Below are 19890 nucleotides of genomic sequence, written 5' to 3'. Positions count from 1 at the left end.
GGCGGGGACTGCAATGGCCATTCACCGATTGGCTGGGACCCCTGGGCGGGTCTTCTCTAGTCCATCCAATTTTCGGCATGGGATGTCACAGCCTTCTTTGCATACCCTTATTTAACCCACACAAAGATGCCAACGGCAGGCGTGTCATAATTCATTGACGCATTATAAAGGATTAGGAAAAAGATAAAAAGCAGCTTACGGCCATACCTCTCTGGTTCCGCCCGATCTCGTCTGATCTCGGAAGCTAAGCAGAGCAGGGCCTGGTTAGTACCTGGATGGAAGACCGCCTGGGAATCCCAGGTGCCGTAAGCTTTTTCACTTCTCTCTCCGAAAGCCGCCGAGCGCCGCAGATTGTACACCTACAAATTACAAAAAGAATATCACATTGTTGAAGAGATGCATGTTTAGTGTTGTTTTAACGTTGGATATGAAAGGAAATTAGACAATAATATCCAAAATGATTCCGTTTCATGATTGCTAAATTAGTGTTGATCAACATTTACGATTGGCATACTATTGTTTGTAATTTAGCCGTTGAAATACAGGTGCTAACCCAACATGTTAGAATTGCCAGTGAAGAAAAGTAAAGTTACCTTCAGGCTTTAGGAACCTCTCTTGCCAATGCTAAGAACTGCTTCAATTTTAGAAAAAGAAACTTCTGATTATCTTTGACACGTTTTAAAGGATTAGGAAAAAGATGAAAAGCAGCTTACGGCCATACCTCTCTGGTTCCGCCCGATCTCCTCTGATCTCGGAAGCTAAGCAGAGCAGGGCCTGGTTAGTACCTGGATGGAAGACCGCCTGGGAATCCCAGGTGCCGTAAGCTTTTTCACTTCTCTCTCTGAAAGCCGCCCAGCGCCGTAGATTGTACACCTACACAATTGTAAAAAAAATGTCACATTGTAGAAGAGATGCAATAGGAAGAAGATGAAAGGTGGCTTACGTCCATACCATCGTCAGGCCATTTGAGGTGGCGGGGACTGCAATGGCCATTCACCGATTGGCTGGGACCCCTGGGCGGGTCTTCTCTAGTCCATCCAATTTTCGGCATGGGATGTCACAGCCTTCTTTGCATACCCTTATTTAACCCACACAAAGATGCCAACGGCAGGCGTGTCATAATTCATTGACGCATTATAAAGGATTAGGAAAAAGATAAAAAGCAGCTTACGGCCATACCTCTCTGGTTCCGCCCGATCTCGTCTGATCTCGGAAGCTAAGCAGAGCAGGGCCTGGTTAGTACCTGGATGGAAGACCGCCTGGGAATCCCAGGTGCCGTAAGCTTTTTCACTTCTCTCTCTGAAAGCCGCCCAGCGCCGTAGATTGTACACCTACACAATTGTAAAAAAAATGTCACATTGTAGAAGAGATGCAATAGGAAGAAGATGAAAGGTGGCTTACGTCCATACCATCGTCAGGCCATTTGAGGTGGCGGGGACTGCAATGGCCATTCACCGATTGGCTGGGACCCCTGGGCGGGTCTTCTCTAGTCCATCCAATTTTCGGCATGGGATGTCACAGCCTTCTTTGCATACCCTTATTTAACCCACACAAAGATGCCAACGGCAGGCGTGTCATAATTCATTGACGCATTATAAAGGATTAGGAAAAAGATAAAAAGCAGCTTACGGCCATACCTCTCTGGTTCCGCCCGATCTCGTCTGATCTCGGAAGCTAAGCAGAGCAGGGCCTGGTTAGTACCTGGATGGAAGACCGCCTGGGAATCCCAGGTGCCGTAAGCTTTTTCACTTCTCTCTCCGAAAGCCGCCGAGCGCCGCAGATTGTACACCTACAAATTACAAAAAGAATATCACATTGTTGAAGAGATGCATGTTTAGTGTTGTTTTAACGTTGGATATGAAAGGAAATTAGACAATAATATCCAAAATGATTCCGTTTCATGATTGCTAAATTAGTGTTGATCAACATTTACGATTGGCATACTATTGTTTGTAATTTAGCCGTTGAAATACAGGTGCTAACCCAACATGTTAGAATTGCCAGTGAAGAAAAGTAAAGTTACCTTCAGGCTTTAGGAACCTCTCTTGCCAATGCTAAGAACTGCTTCAATTTTAGAAAAAGAAACTTCTGATTATCTTTGACACGTTTTAAAGGATTAGGAAAAAGATGAAAAGCAGCTTACGGCCATACCTCTCTGGTTCCGCCCGATCTCCTCTGATCTCGGAAGCTAAGCAGAGCAGGGCCTGGTTAGTACCTGGATGGAAGACCGCCTGGGAATCCCAGGTGCCGTAAGCTTTTTCACTTCTCTCTCTGAAAGCCGCCCAGCGCCGTAGATTGTACACCTACACAATTGTAAAAAAAATGTCACATTGTAGAAGAGATGCAATAGGAAGAAGATGAAAGGTGGCTTACGTCCATACCATCGTCAGGCCATTTGAGGTGGCGGGGACTGCAATGGCCATTCACCGATTGGCTGGGACCCCTGGGCGGGTCTTCTCTAGTCCATCCAATTTTCGGCATGGGATGTCACAGCCTTCTTTGCATACCCTTATTTAACCCACACAAAGATGCCAACGGCAGGCGTGTCATAATTCATTGACGCATTATAAAGGATTAGGAAAAAGATAAAAAGCAGCTTACGGCCATACCTCTCTGGTTCCGCCCGATCTCGTCTGATCTCGGAAGCTAAGCAGAGCAGGGCCTGGTTAGTACCTGGATGGAAGACCGCCTGGGAATCCCAGGTGCCGTAAGCTTTTTCACTTCTCTCTCCGAAAGCCGCCGAGCGCCGCAGATTGTACACCTACAAATTACAAAAAGAATATCACATTGTTGAAGAGATGCATGTTTAGTGTTGTTTTAACGTTGGATATGAAAGGAAATTAGACAATATTATCCAAAATGATTCCGTTTCATGATTGCTAAATTAGTGTTGATCAACATTTACGATTGGCATACTATTGTTTGTAATTTAGCCGTTGAAATACAGGTGCTAACCCAACATGTTAGAATTGCCAGTGAAGAAAAGTAAAGTTACCTTCAGGCTTTAGGAACCTCTCTTGCCAATGCTAAGAACTGCTTCAATTTTAGAAAAAGAAACTTCTGATTATCTTTGACACGTTTTAAAGGATTAGGAAAAAGATGAAAAGCAGCTTACGGCCATACCTCTCTGGTTCCACCCGATCTCGTCTGATCTCGGAAGCTAAGCAGAGCAGGGCCTGGTTAGTACCTGGATGGAAGACCGCCTGGGAATCCCAGGTGCCGTAAGCTTTTTCACTTCTCTCTCTGAAAGCCGCCCAGCGCCGTAGATTGTACACCTACACAATTGTAAAAAAAATGTCACATTGTAGAAGAGATGCAATAGGAAGAAGATGAAAGGTGGCTTACGTCCATACCATCGTCAGGCCATTTGAGGTGGCGGGGACTGCAATGGCCATTCACCGATTGGCTGGGACCCCTGGGCGGGTCTTCTCTAGTCCATCCAATTTTCGGCATGGGATGTCACAGCCTTCTTTGCATACCCTTATTTAACCCACACAAAGATGCCAACGGCAGGCGTGTCATAATTCATTGACGCATTATAAAGGATTAGGAAAAAGATAAAAAGCAGCTTACGGCCATACCTCTCTGGTTCCGCCCGATCTCGTCTGATCTCGGAAGCTAAGCAGAGCAGGGCCTGGTTAGTACCTGGATGGAAGACCGCCTGGGAATCCCAGGTGCCGTAAGCTTTTTCACTTCTCTCTCCGAAAGCCGCCGAGCGCCGCAGATTGTACACCTACAAATTACAAAAAGAATATCACATTGTTGAAGAGATGCATGTTTAGTGTTGTTTTAACGTTGGATATGAAAGGAAATTAGACAATAATATCCAAAATGATTCCGTTTCATGATTGCTAAATTAGTGTTGATCAACATTTACGATTGGCATACTATTGTTTGTAATTTAGCCGTTGAAATACAGGTGCTAACCCAACATGTTAGAATTGCCAGTGAAGAAAAGTAAAGTTACCTTCAGGCTTTAGGAACCTCTTTTGCCAATGCTAAGAACTGCTTCAATTTTAGAAAAAGAAACTTCTGATTATCTTTGACACGTTTTAAAGGATTAGGAAAAAGATGAAAAGCAGCTTACGGCCATACCTCTCTGGTTCCGCCCGATCTCGTCTGATCTCGGAAGCTAAGCAGAGCAGGGCCTGGTTAGTACCTGGATGGAAGACCGCCTGGGAATCCCAGGTGCCGTAAGCTTTTTCACTTCTCTCTCTGAAAGCCGCCCAGCGCCGTAGATTGTACACCTACACAATTGTAAAAAAAATGTCACATTGTAGAAGAGATGCAATAGGAAGAAGATGAAAGGTGGCTTACGTCCATACCATCGTCAGGCCATTTGAGGTGGTGGGGACTGCAATGGCCATTCACCGATTGGCTGGGACCCCTGGGCGGGTCTTCTCTAGTCCATCCAATTTTCGGCATGGGATGTCACAGCCTTCTTTGCATACCCTTATTTAACCCACACAAAGATGCCAACGACAGGCGTGTCATAATTCATTGACGCATTATAAAGGATTAGGAAAAAGATAAAAAGCAGCTTACGGCCATACCTCTCTGGTTCCGCCCGATCTCGTCTGATCTCGGAAGCTAAGCAGAGCAGGGCCTGGTTAGTACCTGGATGGAAGACCGCCTGGGAATCCCAGGTGCCGTAAGCTTTTTCACTTCTCTCTCCGAAAGCCGCCGAGCGCCGCAGATTGTACACCTACAAATTACAAAAAGAATATCACATTGTTGAAGAGATGCATGTTTAGTGTTGTTTTAACGTTGGATATGAAAGGAAATTAGACAATATTATCCAAAATGATTCCGTTTCATGATTGCTAAATTAGTGTTGATCAACATTTACGATTGGCATACTATTGTTTGTAATTTAGCCGTTGAAATACAGGTGCTAACCCAACATGTTAGAATTGCCAGTGAAGAAAAGTAAAGTTACCTTCAGGCTTTAGGAACCTCTCTTGCCAATGCTAAGATCTGCTTCAATTTTAGAAAAAGAAACTTCTGATTATCTTTGACACGTTTTAAAGGATTAGGAAAAAGTTGAAAAGCAGCTTACGGCCATACCTCTCTGGTTCCGCCCGATCTCGTCTGATCTCGGAAGCTAAGCAGAGCAGGGCCTGGTTAGTACCTGGATGGAAGACCGCCTGGGAATCCCAGGTGCCGTAAGCTTTTTCACTTCTCTCTCTGAAAGCCGCCCAGCGCCGTAGATTGTACACCTACACAATTGTAAAAAAAATGTCACATTGTAGAAGAGATGCAATAGGAAGAAGATGAAAGGTGGCTTACGTCCATACCATCGTCAGGCCATTTGAGGTGGCGGGGACTGCAATGGCCATTCACCGATTGGCTGGGACCCCTGGGCGGGTCTTCTCTAGTCCATCCAATTTTCGGCATGGGATGTCACAGCCTTCTTTGCATACCCTTATTTAACCCACACAAAGATGCCAACGGCAGGCGTGTCATAATTCATTGACGCATTATAAAGGATTAGGAAAAAGATAAAAAGCAGCTTACGGCCATACCTCTCTGGTTCCGCCCGATCTCGTCTGATCTCGGAAGCTAAGCAGAGCAGGGCCTGGTTAGTACCTGGATGGAAGACCGCCTGGGAATCCCAGGTGCCGTAAGCTTTTTCACTTCTCTCTCTGAAAGCCGCCCAGCGCCGTAGATTGTACACCTACACAATTGTAAAAAAAATGTCACATTGTAGAAGAGATGCAATAGGAAGAAGATGAAAGGTGGCTTACGTCCATACCATCGTCAGGCCATTTGAGGTGGTGGGGACTGCAATGGCCATTCACCGATTGGCTGGGACCCCTGGGCGGGTCTTCTCTAGTCCATCCAATTTTCGGCATGGGATGTCACAGCCTTCTTTGCATACCCTTATTTAACCCACACAAAGATGCCAACGGCAGGCGTGTCATAATTCATTGACGCATTATAAAGGATTAGGAAAAAGATAAAAAGCAGCTTACGGCCATACCTCTCTGGTTCCGCCCGATCTCGTCTGATCTCGGAAGCTAAGCAGAGCAGGGCCTGGTTAGTACCTGGATGGAAGACCGCCTGGGAATCCCAGGTGCCGTAAGCTTTTTCACTTCTCTCTCCGAAAGCCGCCGAGCGCCGCAGATTGTACACCTACAAATTACAAAAAGAATATCACATTGTTGAAGAGATGCATGTTTAGTGTTGTTTTAACGTTGGATATGAAAGGAAATTAGACAATATTATCCAAAATGATTCCGTTTCATGATTGCTAAATTAGTGTTGATCAACATTTACGATTGGCATACTATTGTTTGTAATTTAGCCGTTGAAATACAGGTGCTAACCCAACATGTTAGAATTGCCAGTGAAGAAAAGTAAAGTTACCTTCAGGCTTTAGGAACCTCTCTTGCCAATGCTAAGAACTGCTTCAATTTTAGAAAAAGAAACTTCTGATTATCTTTGACACGTTTTAAAGGATTAGGAAAAAGATGAAAAGCAGCTTGCGGCCATACCTCTCTGGTTCCGCCCGATCTCGTCTGATCTCGGAAGCTAAGCAGAGCAGGGCCTGGTTAGTACCTGGATGGAAGACCGCCTGGGAATCCCAGGTGCCGTAAGCTTTTTCACTTCTCTCTCCGAAAGCCGCCGAGCGCCGCAGATTGTACACCTACAAATTACAAAAAGAATATCACATTGTTGAAGAGATGCATGTTTAGTGTTGTTTTAACGTTGGATATGAAAGGAAATTAGACAATATTATCCAAAATGATTCCGTTTCATGATTGCTAAATTAGTGTTGATCAACATTTACGATTGGCATACTATTGTTTGTAATTTAGCCGTTGAAATACAGGTGCTAACCCAACATGTTAGAATTGCCAGTGAAGAAAAGTAAAGTTACCTTCAGGCTTTAGGAACCTCTCTTGCCAATGCTAAGATCTGCTTCAATTTTAGAAAAAGAAACTTCTGATTATCTTTGACACGTTTTAAAGGATTAGGAAAAAGTTGAAAAGCAGCTTACGGCCATACCTCTCTGGTTCCGCCCGATCTCGTCTGATCTCGGAAGCTAAGCAGAGCAGGGCCTGGTTAGTACCTGGATGGAAGACCGCCTGGGAATCCCAGGTGCCGTAAGCTTTTTCACTTCTCTCTCTGAAAGCCGCCCAGCGCCGTAGATTGTACACCTACACAATTGTAAAAAAAATGTCACATTGTAGAAGAGATGCAATAGGAAGAAGATGAAAGGTGGCTTACGTCCATACCATCGTCAGGCCATTTGAGGTGGCGGGGACTGCAATGGCCATTCACCGATTGGCTGGGACCCCTGGGCGGGTCTTCTCTAGTCCATCCAATTTTCGGCATGGGATGTCACAGCCTTCTTTGCATACCCTTATTTAACCCACACAAAGATGCCAACGGCAGGCGTGTCATAATTCATTGACGCATTATAAAGGATTAGGAAAAAGATAAAAAGCAGCTTACGGCCATACCTCTCTGGTTCCGCCCGATCTCGTCTGATCTCGGAAGCTAAGCAGAGCAGGGCCTGGTTAGTACCTGGATGGAAGACCGCCTGGGAATCCCAGGTGCCGTAAGCTTTTTCACTTCTCTCTCTGAAAGCCGCCCAGCGCCGTAGATTGTACACCTACACAATTGTAAAAAAAATGTCACATTGTAGAAGAGATGCAATAGGAAGAAGATGAAAGGTGGCTTACGTCCATACCATCGTCAGGCCATTTGAGGTGGTGGGGACTGCAATGGCCATTCACCGATTGGCTGGGACCCCTGGGCGGGTCTTCTCTAGTCCATCCAATTTTCGGCATGGGATGTCACAGCCTTCTTTGCATACCCTTATTTAACCCACACAAAGATGCCAACGGCAGGCGTGTCATAATTCATTGACGCATTATAAAGGATTAGGAAAAAGATAAAAAGCAGCTTACGGCCATACCTCTCTGGTTCCGCCCGATCTCGTCTGATCTCGGAAGCTAAGCAGAGCAGGGCCTGGTTAGTACCTGGATGGAAGACCGCCTGGGAATCCCAGGTGCCGTAAGCTTTTTCACTTCTCTCTCCGAAAGCCGCCGAGCGCCGCAGATTGTACACCTACAAATTACAAAAAGAATATCACATTGTTGAAGAGATGCATGTTTAGTGTTGTTTTAACGTTGGATATGAAAGGAAATTAGACAATATTATCCAAAATGATTCCGTTTCATGATTGCTAAATTAGTGTTGATCAACATTTACGATTGGCATACTATTGTTTGTAATTTAGCCGTTGAAATACAGGTGCTAACCCAACATGTTAGAATTGCCAGTGAAGAAAAGTAAAGTTACCTTCAGGCTTTAGGAACCTCTCTTGCCAATGCTAAGAACTGCTTCAATTTTAGAAAAAGAAACTTCTGATTATCTTTGACACGTTTTAAAGGATTAGGAAAAAGATGAAAAGCAGCTTGCGGCCATACCTCTCTGGTTCCGCCCGATCTCGTCTGATCTCGGAAGCTAAGCAGAGCAGGGCCTGGTTAGTACCTGGATGGAAGACCGCCTGGGAATCCCAGGTGCCGTAAGCTTTTTCACTTCTCTCTCCGAAAGCCGCCGAGCGCCGCAGATTGTACACCTACAAATTACAAAAAGAATATCACATTGTTGAAGAGATGCATGTTTAGTGTTGTTTTAACGTTGGATATGAAAGGAAATTAGACAATATTATCCAAAATGATTCCGTTTCATGATTGCTAAATTAGTGTTGATCAACATTTACGATTGGCATACTATTGTTTGTAATTTAGCCGTTGAAATACAGGTGCTAACCCAACATGTTAGAATTGCCAGTGAAGAAAAGTAAAGTTACCTTCAGGCTTTAGGAACCTCTCTTGCCAATGCTAAGAACTGCTTCAATTTTAGAAAAAGAAACTTCTGATTATCTTTGACACGTTTTAAAGGATTAGGAAAAAGATGAAAAGCAGCTTACGGCCATACCTCTCTGGTTCCGCCCGATCTCGTCTGATCTCGGAAGCTAAGCAGAGCAGGGCCTGGTTAGTACCTGGATGGAAGACCGCCTGGGAATCCCAGGTGCCGTAAGCTTTTTCACTTCTCTCTCTGAAAGCCGCCCAGCGCCGTAGATTGTACACCTACACAATTGTAAAAAAAATGTCACATTGTAGAAGAGATGCAATAGGAAGAAGATGAAAGGTGGCTTACGTCCATACCATCGTCAGGCCATTTGAGGTGGCGGGGACTGCAATGGCCATTCACCAATTGGCTGGGACCCCTGGGCGGGTCTTCTCTAGTCCATCCAATTTTCGGCATGGGATGTCACAGCCTTCTTTGCATACCCTTATTTAACCCACACAAAGATGCCAACGGCAGGCGTGTCATAATTCATTGACGCATTATAAAGGATTAGGAAAAAGATAAAAAGCAGCTTACGGCCATACCTCTCTGGTTCCGCCCGATCTCGTCTGATCTCGGAAGCTAAGCAGAGCAGGGCCTGGTTAGTACCTGGATGGAAGACCGCCTGGGAATCCCAGGTGCCGTAAGCTTTTTCACTTCTCTCTCTGAAAGCCGCCCAGCGCCGTAGATTGTACACCTACACAATTGTAAAAAAAATGTCACATTGTAGAAGAGATGCAATAGGAAGAAGATGAAAGGTGGCTTACGTCCATACCATCGTCAGGCCATTTGAGGTGGCGGGGACTGCAATGGCCATTCACCGATTGGCTGGGACCCCTGGGCGGGTCTTCTCTAGTCCATCCAATTTTCGGCATGGGATGTCACAGCCTTCTTTGCATACCCTTATTTAACCCACACAAAGATGCCAACGGCAGGCGTGTCATAATTCATTGACGCATTATAAAGGATTAGGAAAAAGATAAAAAGCAGCTTACGGCCATACCTCTCTGGTTCCGCCCGATCTCGTCTGATCTCGCAAGCTAAGCAGAGCAGGGCCTGGTTAGTACCTGGATGGAAGACCGCCTGGGAATCCCAGGTGCCGTAAGCTTTTTCACTTCTCTCTCCGAAAGCCGCCGAGCGCCGCAGATTGTACACCTACAAATTACAAAAAGAATATCACATTGTTGAAGAGATGCATGTTTAGTGTTGTTTTAACGTTGGATATGAAAGGAAATTAGACAATAATATCCAAAATGATTCCGTTTCATGATTGCTAAATTAGTGTTGATCAACATTTACGATTGGCATACTATTGTTTGTAATTTAGCCGTTGAAATACAGGTGCTAACCCAACATGTTAGAATTGCCAGTGAAGAAAAGTAAAGTTACCTTCAGGCTTTAGGAACCTCTCTTGCCAATGCTAAGAACTGCTTCAATTTTAGAAAAAGAAACTTCTGATTATCTTTGACACGTTTTAAAGGATTAGGAAAAAGATGAAAAGCAGCTTACGGCCATACCTCTCTGGTTCCGCCCGATCTCGTCTGATCTCGGAAGCTAAGCAGAGCAGGGCCTGGTTAGTACCTGGATGGAAGACCGCCTGGGAATCCCAGGTGCCGTAAGCTTTTTCACTTCTCTCTCTGAAAGCCGCCCAGCGCCGTAGATTGTACACCTACACAATTGTAAAAAAAATGTCACATTGTAGAAGAGATGCAATAGGAAGAAGATGAAAGGTGGCTTACGTCCATACCATCGTCAGGCCATTTGAGGTGGTGGGGACTGCAATGGCCATTCACCGATTGGCTGGGACCCCTGGGCGGGTCTTCTCTAGTCCATCCAATTTTCGGCATGGGATGTCACAGCCTTCTTTGCATACCCTTATTTAACCCACACAAAGATGCCAACGGCAGGCGTGTCATAATTCATTGACGCATTATAAAGGATTAGGAAAAAGATAAAAAGCAGCTTACGGCCATACCTCTCTGGTTCCGCCCGATCTCGTCTGATCTCGGAAGCTAAGCAGAGCAGGGCCTGGTTAGTACCTGGATGGAAGACCGCCTGGGAATCCCAGGTGCCGTAAGCTTTTTCACTTCTCTCTCCGAAAGCCGCCGAGCGCCGCAGATTGTACACCTACAAATTACAAAAAGAATATCACATTGTTGAAGAGATGCATGTTTAGTGTTGTTTTAACGTTGGATATGAAAGGAAATTAGACAATATTATCCAAAATGATTCCGTTTCATGATTGCTAAATTAGTGTTGATCAACATTTACGATTGGCATACTATTGTTTGTAATTTAGCCGTTGAAATACAGGTGCTAACCCAACATGTTAGAATTGCCAGTGAAGAAAAGTAAAGTTACCTTCAGGCTTTAGGAACCTCTCTTGCCAATGCTAAGAACTGCTTCAATTTTAGAAAAAGAAACTTCTGATTATCTTTGACACGTTTTAAAGGATTAGGAAAAAGATGAAAAGCAGCTTGCGGCCATACCTCTCTGGTTCCGCCCGATCTCGTCTGATCTCGGAAGCTAAGCAGAGCAGGGCCTGGTTAGTACCTGGATGGAAGACCGCCTGGGAATCCCAGGTGCCGTAAGCTTTTTCACTTCTCTCTCCGAAAGCCGCCGAGCGCCGCAGATTGTACACCTACAAATTACAAAAAGAATATCACATTGTTGAAGAGATGCATGTTTAGTGTTGTTTTAACGTTGGATATGAAAGGAAATTAGACAATATTATCCAAAATGATTCCGTTTCATGATTGCTAAATTAGTGTTGATCAACATTTACGATTGGCATACTATTGTTTGTAATTTAGCCGTTGAAATACAGGTGCTAACCCAACATGTTAGAATTGCCAGTGAAGAAAAGTAAAGTTACCTTCAGGCTTTAGGAACCTCTCTTGCCAATGCTAAGAACTGCTTCAATTTTAGAAAAAGAAACTTCTGATTATCTTTGACACGTTTTAAAGGATTAGGAAAAAGATGAAAAGCAGCTTACGGCCATACCTCTCTGGTTCCGCCCGATCTCGTCTGATCTCGGAAGCTAAGCAGAGCAGGGCCTGGTTAGTACCTGGATGGAAGACCGCCTGGGAATCCCAGGTGCCGTAAGCTTTTTCACTTCTCTCTCTGAAAGCCGCCCAGCGCCGTAGATTGTACACCTACACAATTGTAAAAAAAGTGTCACATTGTAGAAGAGATGCAATAGGAAGAAGATGAAAGGTGGCTTACGTCCATACCATCGTCAGGCCATTTGAGGTGGCGGGGACTGCAATGGCCATTCACCAATTGGCTGGGACCCCTGGGCGGGTCTTCTCTAGTCCATCCAATTTTCGGCATGGGATGTCACAGCCTTCTTTGCATACCCTTATTTAACCCACACAAAGATGCCAACGGCAGGCGTGTCATAATTCATTGACGCATTATAAAGGATTAGGAAAAAGATAAAAAGCAGCTTACGGCCATACCTCTCTGGTTCCGCCCGATCTCGTCTGATCTCGGAAGCTAAGCAGAGCAGGGCCTGGTTAGTACCTGGATGGAAGACCGCCTGGGAATCCCAGGTGCCGTAAGCTTTTTCACTTCTCTCTCTGAAAGCCGCCCAGCGCCGTAGATTGTACACCTACACAATTGTAAAAAAAATGTCACATTGTAGAAGAGATGCAATAGGAAGAAGATGAAAGGTGGCTTACGTCCATACCATCGTCAGGCCATTTGAGGTGGCGGGGACTGCAATGGCCATTCACCGATTGGCTGGGACCCCTGGGCGGGTCTTCTCTAGTCCATCCAATTTTCGGCATGGGATGTCACAGCCTTCTTTGCATACCCTTATTTAACCCACACAAAGATGCCAACGGCAGGCGTGTCATAATTCATTGACGCATTATAAAGGATTAGGAAAAAGATAAAAAGCAGCTTACGGCCATACCTCTCTGGTTCCGCCCGATCTCGTCTGATCTCGCAAGCTAAGCAGAGCAGGGCCTGGTTAGTACCTGGATGGAAGACCGCCTGGGAATCCCAGGTGCCGTAAGCTTTTTCACTTCTCTCTCCGAAAGCCGCCGAGCGCCGCAGATTGTACACCTACAAATTACAAAAAGAATATCACATTGTTGAAGAGATGCATGTTTAGTGTTGTTTTAACGTTGGATATGAAAGGAAATTAGACAATATTATCCAAAATGATTCCGTTTCATGATTGCTAAATTAGTGTTGATCAACATTTACGATTGGCATACTATTGTTTGTAATTTAGCCGTTGAAATACAGGTGCTAACCCAACATGTTAGAATTGCCAGTGAAGAAAAGTAAAGTTACCTTCAGGCTTTAGGAACCTCTCTTGCCAATGCTAAGATCTGCTTCAATTTTAGAAAAAGAAACTTCTGATTATCTTTGACACGTTTTAAAGGATTAGGAAAAAGTTGAAAAGCAGCTTACGGCCATACCTCTCTGGTTCCGCCCGATCTCGTCTGATCTCGGAAGCTAAGCAGAGCAGGGCCTGGTTAGTACCTGGATGGAAGACCGCCTGGGAATCCCAGGTGCCGTAAGCTTTTTCACTTCTCTCTCTGAAAGCCGCCCAGCGCCGTAGATTGTACACCTACACAATTGTAAAAAAAATGTCACATTGTAGAAGAGATGCAATAGGAAGAAGATGAAAGGTGGCTTACGTCCATACCATCGTCAGGCCATTTGAGGTGGCGGGGACTGCAATGGCCATTCACCGATTGGCTGGGACCCCTGGGCGGGTCTTCTCTAGTCCATCCAATTTTCGGCATGGGATGTCACAGCCTTCTTTGCATACCCTTATTTAACCCACACAAAGATGCCAACGGCAGGCGTGTCATAATTCATTGACGCATTATAAAGGATTAGGAAAAAGATAAAAAGCAGCTTACGGCCATACCTCTCTGGTTCCGCCCGATCTCGTCTGATCTCGGAAGCTAAGCAGAGCAGGGCCTGGTTAGTACCTGGATGGAAGACCGCCTGGGAATCCCAGGTGCCGTAAGCTTTTTCACTTCTCTCTCTGAAAGCCGCCCAGCGCCGTAGATTGTACACCTACACAATTGTAAAAAAAATGTCACATTGTAGAAGAGATGCAATAGGAAGAAGATGAAAGGTGGCTTACGTCCATACCATCGTCAGGCCATTTGAGGTGGTGGGGACTGCAATGGCCATTCACCGATTGGCTGGGACCCCTGGGCGGGTCTTCTCTAGTCCATCCAATTTTCGGCATGGGATGTCACAGCCTTCTTTGCATACCCTTATTTAACCCACACAAAGATGCCAACGGCAGGCGTGTCATAATTCATTGACGCATTATAAAGGATTAGGAAAAAGATAAAAAGCAGCTTACGGCCATACCTCTCTGGTTCCGCCCGATCTCGTCTGATCTCGGAAGCTAAGCAGAGCAGGGCCTGGTTAGTACCTGGATGGAAGACCGCCTGGGAATCCCAGGTGCCGTAAGCTTTTTCACTTCTCTCTCCGAAAGCCGCCGAGCGCCGCAGATTGTACACCTACAAATTACAAAAAGAATATCACATTGTTGAAGAGATGCATGTTTAGTGTTGTTTTAACGTTGGATATGAAAGGAAATTAGACAATATTATCCAAAATGATTCCGTTTCATGATTGCTAAATTAGTGTTGATCAACATTTACGATTGGCATACTATTGTTTGTAATTTAGCCGTTGAAATACAGGTGCTAACCCAACATGTTAGAATTGCCAGTGAAGAAAAGTAAAGTTACCTTCAGGCTTTAGGAACCTCTCTTGCCAATGCTAAGAACTGCTTCAATTTTAGAAAAAGAAACTTCTGATTATCTTTGACACGTTTTAAAGGATTAGGAAAAAGATGAAAAGCAGCTTGCGGCCATACCTCTCTGGTTCCGCCCGATCTCGTCTGATCTCGGAAGCTAAGCAGAGCAGGGCCTGGTTAGTACCTGGATGGAAGACCGCCTGGGAATCCCAGGTGCCGTAAGCTTTTTCACTTCTCTCTCCGAAAGCCGCCGAGCGCCGCAGATTGTACACCTACAAATTACAAAAAGAATATCACATTGTTGAAGAGATGCATGTTTAGTGTTGTTTTAACGTTGGATATGAAAGGAAATTAGACAATATTATCCAAAATGATTCCGTTTCATGATTGCTAAATTAGTGTTGATCAACATTTACGATTGGCATACTATTGTTTGTAATTTAGCCGTTGAAATACAGGTGCTAACCCAACATGTTAGAATTGCCAGTGAAGAAAAGTAAAGTTACCTTCAGGCTTTAGGAACCTCTCTTGCCAATGCTAAGAACTGCTTCAATTTTAGAAAAAGAAACTTCTGATTATCTTTGACACGTTTTAAAGGATTAGGAAAAAGATGAAAAGCAGCTTACGGCCATACCTCTCTGGTTCCGCCCGATCTCGTCTGATCTCGGAAGCTAAGCAGAGCAGGGCCTGGTTAGTACCTGGATGGAAGACCGCCTGGGAATCCCAGGTGCCGTAAGCTTTTTCACTTCTCTCTCTGAAAGCCGCCCAGCGCCGTAGATTGTACACCTACACAATTGTAAAAAAAATGTCACATTGTAGAAGAGATGCAATAGGAAGAAGATGAAAGGTGGCTTACGTCCATACCATCGTCAGGCCATTTGAGGTGGCGGGGACTGCAATGGCCATTCACCAATTGGCTGGGACCCCTGGGCGGGTCTTCTCTAGTCCATCCAATTTTCGGCATGGGATGTCACAGCCTTCTTTGCATACCCTTATTTAACCCACACAAAGATGCCAACGGCAGGCGTGTCATAATTCATTGACGCATTATAAAGGATTAGGAAAAAGATAAAAAGCAGCTTACGGCCATACCTCTCTGGTTCCGCCCGATCTCGTCTGATCTCGGAAGCTAAGCAGAGCAGGGCCTGGTTAGTACCTGGATGGAAGACCGCCTGGGAATCCCAGGTGCCGTAAGCTTTTTCACTTCTCTCTCTGAAAGCCGCCCAGCGCCGTAGATTGTACACCTACACAATTGTAAAAAAAATGTCACATTGTAGAAGAGATGCAATAGGAAGAAGATGAAAGGTGGCTTACGTCCATACCATCGTCAGGCCATTTGAGGTGGCGGGGACTGCAATGGCCATTCACCGATTGGCTGGGACCCCTGGGCGGGTCTTCTCTAGTCCATCCAATTTTCGGCATGGGATGTCACAGCCTTCTTTGCATACCCTTATTTAACCCACACAAAGATGCCAACGGCAGGCGTGTCATAATTCATTGACGCATTATAAAGGATTAGGAAAAAGATAAAAAGCAGCTTACGGCCATACCTCTCTGGTTCCGCCCGATCTCGTCTGATCTCGCAAGCTAAGCAGAGCAGGGCCTGGTTAGTACCTGGATGGAAGACCGCCTGGGAATCCCAGGTGCCGTAAGCTTTTTCACTTCTCTCTCCGAAAGCCGCCGAGCGCCGCAGATTGTACACCTACAAATTACAAAAAGAATATCACATTGTTGAAGAGATGCATGTTTAGTGTTGTTTTAACGTTGGATATGAAAGGAAATTAGACAATAATATCCAAAATGATTCCGTTTCATGATTGCTAAATTAGTGTTGATCAACATTTACGATTGGCATACTATTGTTTGTAATTTAGCCGTTGAAATACAGGTGCTAACCCAACATGTTAGAATTGCCAGTGAAGAAAAGTAAAGTTACCTTCAGGCTTTAGGAACCTCTCTTGCCAATGCTAAGAACTGCTTCAATTTTAGAAAAAGAAACTTCTGATTATCTTTGACACGTTTTAAAGGATTAGGAAAAAGATGAAAAGCAGCTTACGGCCATACCTCTCTGGTTCCGCCCGATCTCGTCTGATCTCGGAAGCTAAGCAGAGCAGGGCCTGGTTAGTACCTGGATGGAAGACCGCCTGGGAATCCCAGGTGCCGTAAGCTTTTTCACTTCTCTCTCTGAAAGCCGCCCAGCGCCGTAGATTGTACACCTACACAATTGTAAAAAAAATGTCACATTGTAGAAGAGATGCAATAGGAAGAAGATGAAAGGTGGCTTACGTCCATACCATCGTCAGGCCATTTGAGGTGGTGGGGACTGCAATGGCCATTCACCGATTGGCTGGGACCCCTGGGCGGGTCTTCTCTAGTCCATCCAATTTTCGGCATGGGATGTCACAGCCTTCTTTGCATACCCTTATTTAACCCACACAAAGATGCCAACGGCAGGCGTGTCATAATTCATTGACGCATTATAAAGGATTAGGAAAAAGATAAAAAGCAGCTTACGGCCATACCTCTCTGGTTCCGCCCGATCTCGTCTGATCTCGGAAGCTAAGCAGAGCAGGGCCTGGTTAGTACCTGGATGGAAGACCGCCTGGGAATCCCAGGTGCCGTAAGCTTTTTCACTTCTCTCTCCGAAAGCCGCCGAGCGCCGCAGATTGTACACCTACAAATTACAAAAAGAATATCACATTGTTGAAGAGATGCATGTTTAGTGTTGTTTTAACGTTGGATATGAAAGGAAATTAGACAATATTATCCAAAATGATTCCGTTTCATGATTGCTAAATTAGTGTTGATCAACATTTACGATTGGCATACTATTGTTTGTAATTTAGCCGTTGAAATACAGGTGCTAACCCAACATGTTAGAATTGCCAGTGAAGAAAAGTAAAGTTACCTTCAGGCTTTAGGAACCTCTCTTGCCAATGCTAAGAACTGCTTCAATTTTAGAAAAAGAAACTTCTGATTATCTTTGACACGTTTTAAAGGATTAGGAAAAAGATGAAAAGCAGCTTGCGGCCATACCTCTCTGGTTCCGCCCGATCTCGTCTGATCTCGGAAGCTAAGCAGAGCAGGGCCTGGTTAGTACCTGGATGGAAGACCGCCTGGGAATCCCAGGTGCCGTAAGCTTTTTCACTTCTCTCTCCGAAAGCCGCCGAGCGCCGCAGATTGTACACCTACAAATTACAAAAAGAATATCACATTGTTGAAGAGATGCATGTTTAGTGTTGTTTTAACGTTGGATATGAAAGGAAATTAGACAATATTATCCAAAATGATTCCGTTTCATGATTGCTAAATTAGTGTTGATCAACATTTACGATTGGCATACTATTGTTTGTAATTTAGCCGTTGAAATACAGGTGCTAACCCAACATGTTAGAATTGCCAGTGAAGAAAAGTAAAGTTACCTTCAGGCTTTAGGAACCTCTCTTGCCAATGCTAAGAACTGCTTCAATTTTAGAAAAAGAAACTTCTGATTATCTTTGACACGTTTTAAAGGATTAGGAAAAAGATGAAAAGCAGCTTACGGCCATACCTCTCTGGTTCCGCCCGATCTCGTCTGATCTCGGAAGCTAAGCAGAGCAGGGCCTGGTTAGTACCTGGATGGAAGACCGCCTGGGAATCCCAGGTGCCGTAAGCTTTTTCACTTCTCTCTCTGAAAGCCGCCCAGCGCCGTAGATTGTACACCTACACAATTGTAAAAAAAATGTCACATTGTAGAAGAGATGCAATAGGAAGAAGATGAAAGGTGGCTTACGTCCATACCATCGTCAGGCCATTTGAGGTGGCGGGGACTGCAATGGCCATTCACCAATTGGCTGGGACCCCTGGGCGGGTCTTCTCTAGTCCATCCAATTTTCGGCATGGGATGTCACAGCCTTCTTTGCATACCCTTATTTAACCCACACAAAGATGCCAACGGCAGGCGTGTCATAATTCATTGACGCATTATAAAGGATTAGGAAAAAGATAAAAAGCAGCTTACGGCCATACCTCTCTGGTTCCGCCCGATCTCGTCTGATCTCGGAAGCTAAGCAGAGCAGGGCCTGGTTAGTACCTGGATGGAAGACCGCCTGGGAATCCCAGGTGCCGTAAGCTTTTTCACTTCTCTCTCTGAAAGCCGCCCAGCGCCGTAGATTGTACACCTACACAATTGTAAAAAAAATGTCACATTGTAGAAGAGATGCAATAGGAAGAAGATGAAAGGTGGCTTACGTCCATACCATCGTCAGGCCATTTGAGGTGGCGGGGACTGCAATGGCCATTCACCGATTGGCTGGGACCCCTGGGCGGGTCTTCTCTAGTCCATCCAATTTTCGGCATGGGATGTCACAGCCTTCTTTGCATACCCTTATTTAACCCACACAAAGATGCCAACGGCAGGCGTGTCATAATTCATTGACGCATTATAAAGGATTAGGAAAAAGATAAAAAGCAGCTTACGGCCATACCTCTCTGGTTCCGCCCGATCTCGTCTGATCTCGCAAGCTAAGCAGAGCAGGGCCTGGTTAGTACCTGGATGGAAGACCGCCTGGGAATCCCAGGTGCCGTAAGCTTTTTCACTTCTCTCTCCGAAAGCCGCCGAGCGCCGCAGATTGTACACCTACAAATTACAAAAAGAATATCACATTGTTGAAGAGATGCATGTTTAGTGTTGTTTTAACGTTGGATATGAAAGGAAATTAGACAATAATATCCAAAATGATTCCGTTTCATGATTGCTAAATTAGTGTTGATCAACATTTACGATTGGCATACTATTGTTTGTAATTTAGCCGTTGAAATACAGGTGCTAACCCAACATGTTAGAATTGCCAGTGAAGAAAAGTAAAGTTACCTTCAGGCTTTAGGAACCTCTCTTGCCAATGCTAAGAACTGCTTCAATTTTAGAAAAAGAAACTTCTGATTATCTTTGACACGTTTTAAAGGATTAGGAAAAAGATGAAAAGCAGCTTACGGCCATACCTCTCTGGTTCCGCCCGATCTCGTCTGATCTCGGAAGCTAAGCAGAGCAGGGCCTGGTTAGTACCTGGATGGAAGACCGCCTGGGAATCCCAGGTGCCGTAAGCTTTTTCACTTCTCTCTCTGAAAGCCGCCCAGCGCCGTAGATTGTACACCTACACAATTGTAAAAAAAATGTCACATTGTAGAAGAGATGCAATAGGAAGAAGATGAAAGGTGGCTTACGTCCATACCATCGTCAGGCCATTTGAGGTGGCGGGGACTGCAATGGCCATTCACCGATTGGCTGGGACCCCTGGGCG

The 19890-nt window shown here is 45.0% G+C and overlaps 41 non-coding genes across 41 annotated transcripts; all 41 read left to right on the top strand.

The window, feature by feature from the left end:
* The first annotated feature begins 193 nt into the window (after positions 1-193).
* On the top strand, positions 194-312 carry LOC134120523 (5S ribosomal RNA). Its single transcript, XR_009952066.1, has one exon. It is a non-coding gene; the product is annotated as a 5S ribosomal RNA (ribosomal RNA).
* A 395-nt stretch (positions 313-707) lies between these two features.
* LOC134120241 (5S ribosomal RNA) lies at positions 708-826 on the top strand. The gene has a single exon (XR_009951790.1). It is a non-coding gene; the product is annotated as a 5S ribosomal RNA (ribosomal RNA).
* A 339-nt stretch (positions 827-1165) lies between these two features.
* LOC134120522 (5S ribosomal RNA) lies at positions 1166-1284 on the top strand. The gene has a single exon (XR_009952065.1). It is a non-coding gene; the product is annotated as a 5S ribosomal RNA (ribosomal RNA).
* A 339-nt stretch (positions 1285-1623) lies between these two features.
* Positions 1624-1742, top strand: LOC134120520 (5S ribosomal RNA). Its single transcript, XR_009952063.1, has one exon. It is a non-coding gene; the product is annotated as a 5S ribosomal RNA (ribosomal RNA).
* A 395-nt stretch (positions 1743-2137) lies between these two features.
* LOC134120240 (5S ribosomal RNA) lies at positions 2138-2256 on the top strand. The gene has a single exon (XR_009951789.1). It is a non-coding gene; the product is annotated as a 5S ribosomal RNA (ribosomal RNA).
* A 339-nt stretch (positions 2257-2595) lies between these two features.
* Positions 2596-2714, top strand: LOC134120519 (5S ribosomal RNA). The gene has a single exon (XR_009952062.1). It is a non-coding gene; the product is annotated as a 5S ribosomal RNA (ribosomal RNA).
* Positions 2715-3109: 395 nt separating this feature from the next.
* LOC134119688 (5S ribosomal RNA) lies at positions 3110-3228 on the top strand. Its single transcript, XR_009951237.1, has one exon. It is a non-coding gene; the product is annotated as a 5S ribosomal RNA (ribosomal RNA).
* Positions 3229-3567: 339 nt separating this feature from the next.
* On the top strand, positions 3568-3686 carry LOC134120518 (5S ribosomal RNA). The gene has a single exon (XR_009952061.1). It is a non-coding gene; the product is annotated as a 5S ribosomal RNA (ribosomal RNA).
* Positions 3687-4081: 395 nt separating this feature from the next.
* Positions 4082-4200, top strand: LOC134120517 (5S ribosomal RNA). The gene has a single exon (XR_009952060.1). It is a non-coding gene; the product is annotated as a 5S ribosomal RNA (ribosomal RNA).
* Positions 4201-4539: 339 nt separating this feature from the next.
* Positions 4540-4658, top strand: LOC134120516 (5S ribosomal RNA). The gene has a single exon (XR_009952059.1). It is a non-coding gene; the product is annotated as a 5S ribosomal RNA (ribosomal RNA).
* A 395-nt stretch (positions 4659-5053) lies between these two features.
* LOC134120515 (5S ribosomal RNA) lies at positions 5054-5172 on the top strand. The gene has a single exon (XR_009952058.1). It is a non-coding gene; the product is annotated as a 5S ribosomal RNA (ribosomal RNA).
* A 339-nt stretch (positions 5173-5511) lies between these two features.
* Positions 5512-5630, top strand: LOC134120514 (5S ribosomal RNA). Its single transcript, XR_009952057.1, has one exon. It is a non-coding gene; the product is annotated as a 5S ribosomal RNA (ribosomal RNA).
* A 339-nt stretch (positions 5631-5969) lies between these two features.
* Positions 5970-6088, top strand: LOC134120513 (5S ribosomal RNA). The gene has a single exon (XR_009952056.1). It is a non-coding gene; the product is annotated as a 5S ribosomal RNA (ribosomal RNA).
* Positions 6089-6483: 395 nt separating this feature from the next.
* On the top strand, positions 6484-6602 carry LOC134120225 (5S ribosomal RNA). Its single transcript, XR_009951774.1, has one exon. It is a non-coding gene; the product is annotated as a 5S ribosomal RNA (ribosomal RNA).
* A 395-nt stretch (positions 6603-6997) lies between these two features.
* Positions 6998-7116, top strand: LOC134120512 (5S ribosomal RNA). The gene has a single exon (XR_009952055.1). It is a non-coding gene; the product is annotated as a 5S ribosomal RNA (ribosomal RNA).
* A 339-nt stretch (positions 7117-7455) lies between these two features.
* LOC134120511 (5S ribosomal RNA) lies at positions 7456-7574 on the top strand. The gene has a single exon (XR_009952054.1). It is a non-coding gene; the product is annotated as a 5S ribosomal RNA (ribosomal RNA).
* A 339-nt stretch (positions 7575-7913) lies between these two features.
* On the top strand, positions 7914-8032 carry LOC134120509 (5S ribosomal RNA). Its single transcript, XR_009952052.1, has one exon. It is a non-coding gene; the product is annotated as a 5S ribosomal RNA (ribosomal RNA).
* Positions 8033-8427: 395 nt separating this feature from the next.
* LOC134120224 (5S ribosomal RNA) lies at positions 8428-8546 on the top strand. Its single transcript, XR_009951773.1, has one exon. It is a non-coding gene; the product is annotated as a 5S ribosomal RNA (ribosomal RNA).
* Positions 8547-8941: 395 nt separating this feature from the next.
* Positions 8942-9060, top strand: LOC134120508 (5S ribosomal RNA). Its single transcript, XR_009952051.1, has one exon. It is a non-coding gene; the product is annotated as a 5S ribosomal RNA (ribosomal RNA).
* Positions 9061-9399: 339 nt separating this feature from the next.
* On the top strand, positions 9400-9518 carry LOC134120507 (5S ribosomal RNA). The gene has a single exon (XR_009952050.1). It is a non-coding gene; the product is annotated as a 5S ribosomal RNA (ribosomal RNA).
* Positions 9519-9857: 339 nt separating this feature from the next.
* Positions 9858-9976, top strand: LOC134120305 (5S ribosomal RNA). Its single transcript, XR_009951853.1, has one exon. It is a non-coding gene; the product is annotated as a 5S ribosomal RNA (ribosomal RNA).
* Positions 9977-10371: 395 nt separating this feature from the next.
* On the top strand, positions 10372-10490 carry LOC134120506 (5S ribosomal RNA). The gene has a single exon (XR_009952049.1). It is a non-coding gene; the product is annotated as a 5S ribosomal RNA (ribosomal RNA).
* Positions 10491-10829: 339 nt separating this feature from the next.
* Positions 10830-10948, top strand: LOC134120505 (5S ribosomal RNA). The gene has a single exon (XR_009952048.1). It is a non-coding gene; the product is annotated as a 5S ribosomal RNA (ribosomal RNA).
* Positions 10949-11343: 395 nt separating this feature from the next.
* On the top strand, positions 11344-11462 carry LOC134120223 (5S ribosomal RNA). The gene has a single exon (XR_009951772.1). It is a non-coding gene; the product is annotated as a 5S ribosomal RNA (ribosomal RNA).
* A 395-nt stretch (positions 11463-11857) lies between these two features.
* LOC134120504 (5S ribosomal RNA) lies at positions 11858-11976 on the top strand. The gene has a single exon (XR_009952047.1). It is a non-coding gene; the product is annotated as a 5S ribosomal RNA (ribosomal RNA).
* A 339-nt stretch (positions 11977-12315) lies between these two features.
* LOC134120503 (5S ribosomal RNA) lies at positions 12316-12434 on the top strand. Its single transcript, XR_009952046.1, has one exon. It is a non-coding gene; the product is annotated as a 5S ribosomal RNA (ribosomal RNA).
* Positions 12435-12773: 339 nt separating this feature from the next.
* On the top strand, positions 12774-12892 carry LOC134120304 (5S ribosomal RNA). The gene has a single exon (XR_009951852.1). It is a non-coding gene; the product is annotated as a 5S ribosomal RNA (ribosomal RNA).
* Positions 12893-13287: 395 nt separating this feature from the next.
* On the top strand, positions 13288-13406 carry LOC134120502 (5S ribosomal RNA). Its single transcript, XR_009952045.1, has one exon. It is a non-coding gene; the product is annotated as a 5S ribosomal RNA (ribosomal RNA).
* Positions 13407-13745: 339 nt separating this feature from the next.
* LOC134120501 (5S ribosomal RNA) lies at positions 13746-13864 on the top strand. The gene has a single exon (XR_009952044.1). It is a non-coding gene; the product is annotated as a 5S ribosomal RNA (ribosomal RNA).
* A 339-nt stretch (positions 13865-14203) lies between these two features.
* On the top strand, positions 14204-14322 carry LOC134120500 (5S ribosomal RNA). The gene has a single exon (XR_009952043.1). It is a non-coding gene; the product is annotated as a 5S ribosomal RNA (ribosomal RNA).
* A 395-nt stretch (positions 14323-14717) lies between these two features.
* On the top strand, positions 14718-14836 carry LOC134120222 (5S ribosomal RNA). The gene has a single exon (XR_009951771.1). It is a non-coding gene; the product is annotated as a 5S ribosomal RNA (ribosomal RNA).
* A 395-nt stretch (positions 14837-15231) lies between these two features.
* Positions 15232-15350, top strand: LOC134120498 (5S ribosomal RNA). The gene has a single exon (XR_009952041.1). It is a non-coding gene; the product is annotated as a 5S ribosomal RNA (ribosomal RNA).
* Positions 15351-15689: 339 nt separating this feature from the next.
* Positions 15690-15808, top strand: LOC134120497 (5S ribosomal RNA). Its single transcript, XR_009952040.1, has one exon. It is a non-coding gene; the product is annotated as a 5S ribosomal RNA (ribosomal RNA).
* A 339-nt stretch (positions 15809-16147) lies between these two features.
* LOC134120303 (5S ribosomal RNA) lies at positions 16148-16266 on the top strand. Its single transcript, XR_009951851.1, has one exon. It is a non-coding gene; the product is annotated as a 5S ribosomal RNA (ribosomal RNA).
* Positions 16267-16661: 395 nt separating this feature from the next.
* Positions 16662-16780, top strand: LOC134120496 (5S ribosomal RNA). Its single transcript, XR_009952039.1, has one exon. It is a non-coding gene; the product is annotated as a 5S ribosomal RNA (ribosomal RNA).
* A 339-nt stretch (positions 16781-17119) lies between these two features.
* LOC134120495 (5S ribosomal RNA) lies at positions 17120-17238 on the top strand. The gene has a single exon (XR_009952038.1). It is a non-coding gene; the product is annotated as a 5S ribosomal RNA (ribosomal RNA).
* A 395-nt stretch (positions 17239-17633) lies between these two features.
* On the top strand, positions 17634-17752 carry LOC134120221 (5S ribosomal RNA). The gene has a single exon (XR_009951770.1). It is a non-coding gene; the product is annotated as a 5S ribosomal RNA (ribosomal RNA).
* A 395-nt stretch (positions 17753-18147) lies between these two features.
* On the top strand, positions 18148-18266 carry LOC134120494 (5S ribosomal RNA). The gene has a single exon (XR_009952037.1). It is a non-coding gene; the product is annotated as a 5S ribosomal RNA (ribosomal RNA).
* A 339-nt stretch (positions 18267-18605) lies between these two features.
* Positions 18606-18724, top strand: LOC134120493 (5S ribosomal RNA). Its single transcript, XR_009952036.1, has one exon. It is a non-coding gene; the product is annotated as a 5S ribosomal RNA (ribosomal RNA).
* Positions 18725-19063: 339 nt separating this feature from the next.
* LOC134120302 (5S ribosomal RNA) lies at positions 19064-19182 on the top strand. Its single transcript, XR_009951850.1, has one exon. It is a non-coding gene; the product is annotated as a 5S ribosomal RNA (ribosomal RNA).
* Positions 19183-19577: 395 nt separating this feature from the next.
* LOC134120492 (5S ribosomal RNA) lies at positions 19578-19696 on the top strand. The gene has a single exon (XR_009952035.1). It is a non-coding gene; the product is annotated as a 5S ribosomal RNA (ribosomal RNA).
* The last annotated feature ends 194 nt before the right edge of the window (positions 19697-19890 follow it).

The sequence above is a fragment of the Pungitius pungitius genome, unplaced genomic scaffold (genome assembly GCF_949316345.1).
Source record: "Pungitius pungitius unplaced genomic scaffold, fPunPun2.1 scaffold_26, whole genome shotgun sequence".
NCBI lineage: Eukaryota > Metazoa > Chordata > Actinopteri > Perciformes > Gasterosteidae > Pungitius > Pungitius pungitius.
The sequence above is the reverse complement of the archived record's forward strand: the minus strand, read 5'-3'. Positions and strand labels throughout refer to the sequence as shown.